The sequence below is a fragment of the Manacus vitellinus genome, unplaced genomic scaffold (genome assembly GCF_001715985.3).
Source record: "Manacus vitellinus isolate BGI_N305 unplaced genomic scaffold, ASM171598v3 scaffold_6_pilon, whole genome shotgun sequence".
In the NCBI taxonomy this organism is placed as follows: domain Eukaryota; kingdom Metazoa; phylum Chordata; class Aves; order Passeriformes; family Pipridae; genus Manacus; species Manacus vitellinus.
In genome coordinates this window covers 13,254,846-13,260,845 of record NW_021940750.1, presented here as the reverse complement: position 1 = coordinate 13,260,845, position 6,000 = coordinate 13,254,846, and positions in this window count along the sequence as shown.

The window sequence follows — 6,000 nt, the reverse complement described above, 5'->3', positions numbered from 1 at the left end:
GCTGATGGCAATTCGGTGGTCCCAGCACTGTGCTAATACCACTACAGAACTGGTTAAGAAGTTCTACCAGAATAAAGTTAAAAGAAGTTTTGTTATACCTTTAATAATGAAATAATTTTGGCCTGGTTTAGAACATAAAAGGAATTCTTTCTAACCTAGTAGCACAATTGTATATAAGCTTGTGTAAGAGGGTGACAGATTTGTAAATGTATTTCATTGTTTACAATAAAAAAATAGGCAAAAAACACAGAGGAAAGGTAAAAAAATGGAGACGAGAAAGATGAATGAAGAGGAATTTTTGTTTCAACTAACTCTACTGCTGTGTTAAGTATTCTGTAGCTGTAACAAAATCTCCTTCCTTTCTCAATTTCAGAAAAAATAGCAACAAATTAAGAACATTTATGGAAGTCAGGTGCTCTTTGGAAGAAATGTGTTTGAGGCTACCGATGCTTGTTGTAGGAATATTTAGACCAGTGGTTTCCAAGTGGGAGGTAAGGACTCAAGGGGGTGCACAAGACAATGCACTGGGGTGCAGGAGGAAAATATTTTTTGTACCATTAATAGATAAAATTATATATTTGTAAAATTGTAAATTTTTAAAATAGTGTTTATTTCATTTTTATCTCATTCACTTTCCAATTTTGTCTTTTTGTATATTTCATAATGTACAGAATATATTATTACAGTAGTAATCACACATAAGTTGTACATTAATAAATATACATAGATTGGATGTGATGTTCCAACATTTTTTGCTGATAGGTGTGTGCAATCAAAAAAGTTTGGAGACCACCAGTCTAGGACACTTACTGCTGAAGGTCCATTCCTACAAGGAAATAATAAACAGCAGGATACAGTCAAAAATGTGATCAAGGATGGCTGAACAAGTAAACTTAATAACATAAGGTTTAACAGACTGTGATCCAAAACACAACAACAAAAAAACAAAACACAATAGCCCCTTAAGACATACTCAGCACAAGGAATTCTACAACTGTTATGTCAGGCATAAAAGCAACTTTATAAATATAAAAGGAAATTCATCAAAGTAAAGTAGCTAAGGGGAATGTAGAAAACATATGAAGGAAAATAAAATCAATTCATGAAACCCCAAATTAAAAATTATCAAAAATCTTACAGGGAAAAAAAGAAGATGCAAATTACATTGGACTAAACAAAAAAGCAACAAAAATAGGAAAAAATAGAGGGAAGAGTTAAGGAGAATAAAGGTGAATAATTAGATTAAGATTGAAAGGAAACAGGGAAGAATGGAGGCTGTTCTGGCAGACGTTCATATCTGTCTTGACTGTTGAGCTCCAAAACTCATTGGAATACAAAAGGATTTGAGCAATCACCTACTACTTTTTAATTTGAGAGAGGTGGGGAGGGAAGAGCAAAGTAGAGAGGTGCTCATAGAGATCACTCAACATTCTAACTCACAGTGTACCTCTAACAAATCCCTCTGGGATTTGGCGTCATAGGCACAGCCTGGACACAACAGGTACCCTGTGGTACCAACTGGTTATGTAACAGAAGTGAAATAAAGAGCTAGCAAACTAATACTCCAAAACTCCCAGAATTTAGCTGCTAGGCTTAAGCAGTAACTTAAAGACGTTTGTACATTTCAGATTCCATTTTACCAGTCAGTACAATTACTGCTGGAAGTCATACAATAATATTTATGATTGAGAAGGTAATCTAATTATAACATTGATTTCAGAAAATGTATTTCCATGCAGAACAAAAAGTTACCACAGACAGATATTACAAAAACAGCTTTCAATGAAAGATCTGATTTTTCAGAAATTTGTTTCAATTCTGTTTGATTATTGTGGAGCTATAAAAGAGGAAGAAAATAGAAACTATCCAAATAATTCTGTTTGTGCTGAATAAGTTAAACAAAAAATACACTTTCATTTCAGCACTTAAAAGCTTCCCTACAGGGAGTCCATCACATGACCACACACTAATTTTAGGGTTTGAGTTTGGGTGCATTTATTTCTCTCATTTTCCATATCCAGAGCACATACTGTGCCCAATCTAAATCTCATATTTAAACCTTTTTATATTAACATAAATGTCAGATGAATGTTTAATGTCTAAGTTTTATCTGCCTGCTCTGCCCTAGAAGATTTTACAGCTCCCAGGTTCAGTGTTAATACACAGGGGAAGTTAAATGTTTCAGAGAACAGAATCAGCAAAAAACTCCCAGTGAATCACCTCAGTCAGCATTGTGTTTTCTCTGATCCTATCCTCTAAAATATTAAACTTCTCCTGTGTATCATCACCCAGTTCAGCATAAGATGATGCTTGAAGATTGAGGCTAAATGAGGACAAGGATATTTCTGAAATAACATTGATCTTCAAAGCTTAGATGATCTTTCTTACCAGTCTAGATACACAGCATGAAACCGCTTCATAAGAGCTCAAAAATCGCAGAATCAGAGAATCACAGATTCACAGAATATGCTGAGTTGGAAGGGACCTACAAGGATCATTGAGTCCAACTTCTGGCCCTGCACAGGACACCCCAAGAATCACACCATGTGCCTGAAAGCATTGTCCAAATGTTTCTTGAACTCTGTCAGGCTTGGTGCTGTGAAACTGGGGAGCCTGTTCCAGTGCCCAACCACCCTCTGGGTGAAGAACCTTTTTCCTCATATCCAACCTAAAAATGTGTCAGTTGCAACCAACTTTATTTTACAAAGGCTTTTTAAGTACAGTAGCTTATTGGTAAATAGCACGTGTAATCCTCTTCTGTTCTTACTGTGGTAGAAACACATATCACTACTTTGCAAAACCAAGTTCAAGGCAGAAGCTATTACAAGAATAATTATAGATACATATACACGGGACTGAATCTCTCACTATACACTAATGATTAGGTATGTCCTCAAAAAGAGGAAATGAAAGATGTTTTGGGGCTGCTTCTCTATCTATGCTTTCCTTTCAGTACTTTAACAAGTAACTGCTTTATATAAGTTCTGTAAACTGGCTTTGGACATTATTCTCTAAACTGTAGGCTAAAGAAGATGGACTCTCTGGTTTCCTCAGGGATTTTACTGTGCTCTTCTTCATCGCAGAGTTTCCCAAGAGTCCTGCAGAACAAGATGATACATTAATATCCACATATAAAAAGCTCTGGAATAGATTTGATTGTAATTAAAATCCAAAATATCACACTCAGACCACGTCCCTGTAGTACCCAGAATGATACCAAGACCCCTGCTGAAGAAAACATATGCGATCATTTAATTTCTATTTAATCAGCAACCGTAAGAGAAACATTCCTGACTGTGTGCTTCACTTTGCAAGCATGATATACTTTCACTGAACTGTCTTTGCCCAAAGGTTTCAGGGAGACAAAAAAGGAAGCTGAAATTCAGATGCAACTTCATATAACAACATAGTGCATTTTCCCCAACAAGGCTGGTGTCTTTACATTCACAGGAGTAATAGGTTTCCACAAGCGTGTTGAAGATAAATATCATTCCCGGGTGTGTTGGTTTTCTCCAAGTTTTTCAACTATGTCTTATCAGCCCTCCAACCTCATTCTTAACCTACTCACAGTCAAGTCCAGCTCCTCGATATAACCTTGTCTGGCTGCTCTATCCTCCCATTTTCAATCCTCTCTATTTAATTAGATTTTAACATTAAGTTGAAAGCCTGAGAAATGCGTACACATCTACCTTCTCCAAGTACGTTATCATTACTCATTTTCAAAACAATAGCTACAACTTTTATTGCATATTTTAGGAGACCAACCTCTGGATTGTTAAGGTTTCTCTGACATGCTCAAGAGAAATTCACACAGTTAAAAATTAAGAAAAATTTGTTTAGGATTAACAGAGTAAAATATGAAATCCAGCAGCATAGAGCTGAATGCTTTTCTGTTGCAGAGCTGTCTGCATTGACTAACACAGGAGCTTGCCATTGTACGCATTCTAAGTGTGCTGCCTCCCAAAACACGCACCCTTCAGCAACACTTCGCTTAATTCATCAAGTCCTCTCAAACCAGTGAGAGGAGAAAGGAATCCATAGAGGGCACACAAGGCTATGCCTATGGGCCAGCCAAGAAACACCAGCACAGTGAGGCAAAATAATCTCCACACTAAGCAACTGAAGTCTGCCATCTGAAACCAGTGACATGGAAAAGAAGGGTTAATTTTGACTGCAAGTGGATACAGGGATATATAGATAGAACTCTCTTTTTGAGAAGCCAAAAAATCTCTTTTTTGACTTTTTTTTTTTTTCCAGGTAAAAAAAAAGATATTTTCAGTCAAGAAAAATCTGTTTCCTGTATTTAACAAAAATCTAATTTAAAAAATACCAAGTCACATATGCTTTCTGGGAAACTTTCTAAGGAAGAAAAGATCCAATTCACTTTAATCTGTAGTATTCTAGACTAGAATGACTTGGATGCAAACTTTTAACATAGCTTTACAGAGATAAGTTTCATGATAAAATATGGCTATAGATGAAGAATAGAATTAATGTTTGGAATATAACACATTTAGAATATAATACATTAAGAAAATCCCAGAACTAGAACTATGGCTCTTCCATAAAGCTGCAGAACTTCTCAGGTTGTCAACATTGCTTATGCTCTGGCTTAATGAGAAATAAGTTGCACACAACTGTACCAGGTTAATTGAGTTTACATATCTGCTGGTTCTTTTCATTATCACCTACTCCCTGTGATAAGCTTTCAGACTATGTGTTTTTTTTAACAGATCCATCAAGACTATTATCCACCAAGACTATTAACAATTATGTCCCCAATGACTAAGATGTGATGTGAGTTGTCAGAGCATTTTATTTCTGCCTTGCTTATTCTTTCAGCAGTCCAGAAAATTGCAGATATATTTATATGTATGAAAATGCCACACAATCCAAAACACAACCTGGAATTTTCTGATGGTCTTGTGAGATGTCCAACTGTGAAATAAACCAAGAAAAATGATGCAATAGAAAGATAAATTGATCATATCTAAAACACTGCAATATTTATCAATGTTTCATTTTTAATAATTTATAATTGAGATTTCATAGTAAAAATACAAAAACTCAGAGTTATATATGCTCAGTTTCAGGTGGGAACACCTCAGATATCTCCCTTGGGCTGGGGAGTTTGACACTGGATGATGTAGTACTGTGAGTCACAGGATACTTCGTGAGTCTTTGACACCTTCCAAGATGTTGCAGCTGTCTCTCATGTCAGTGCAGCTGAGTCCATTATGGCCCGTTATGGCTCATCAACAAGACTTGAATATCTTCAGGTTAAGCACTGAGAGTTCCAGGGAGTTATCACAGCTGACTCATCTGGGTAAGGAAAGAGAAACACTACCCCACATCACAGAGTTTGCCTCTTTTCTTACCTTGTTCGACACCCAGCTTGTAGCCTGAGGTGTCGGACGTGCAGCCTTCAGCCCCTGGCCTGGGCGGCCACTCAGCACACTGCTGATTGAGCCATCAGCACCAATAGTACAATCCCCTACAGCACCTGGGTGGTCACTGCAGGTGGTTGAATGTTTGAGTCATTAATCACAGCAATTCAGTCTCTTTAAAGAAGGTAGAACACCAAAAAGCCCAAAAGGTATATTTGGAGAAAAGAATAAAGGTGGATGCCAGAACTTCTGTGTATCCCAGGACAACCAGTTACACAAACACTTCAGGAATTCCTCAAATCCTCCAATTTCCTTAATTCTGTCTTTTCCATCTTTTTACTAGATGACAAGAACATTCTCTGATTCCCAAGGAATGTTCCATGTGTATTTCTATTACCACATTTGGTAATATTTAAAAGGCATCTTACAAATACTGTTGTATAGACAGCTTTTTATAATTCAACTATATTTATGCCTCAGACAGTTCCGTTAAAATCCACTTAGGCTATATTAAATCTTATCAGAGTGAAATGCTGCAAGATATTCTAAGTAACTTTCTTCTTACTGAGGTATCTCAAAGTCTCATCAAGAATATGAATTAAGCATTTAGTTT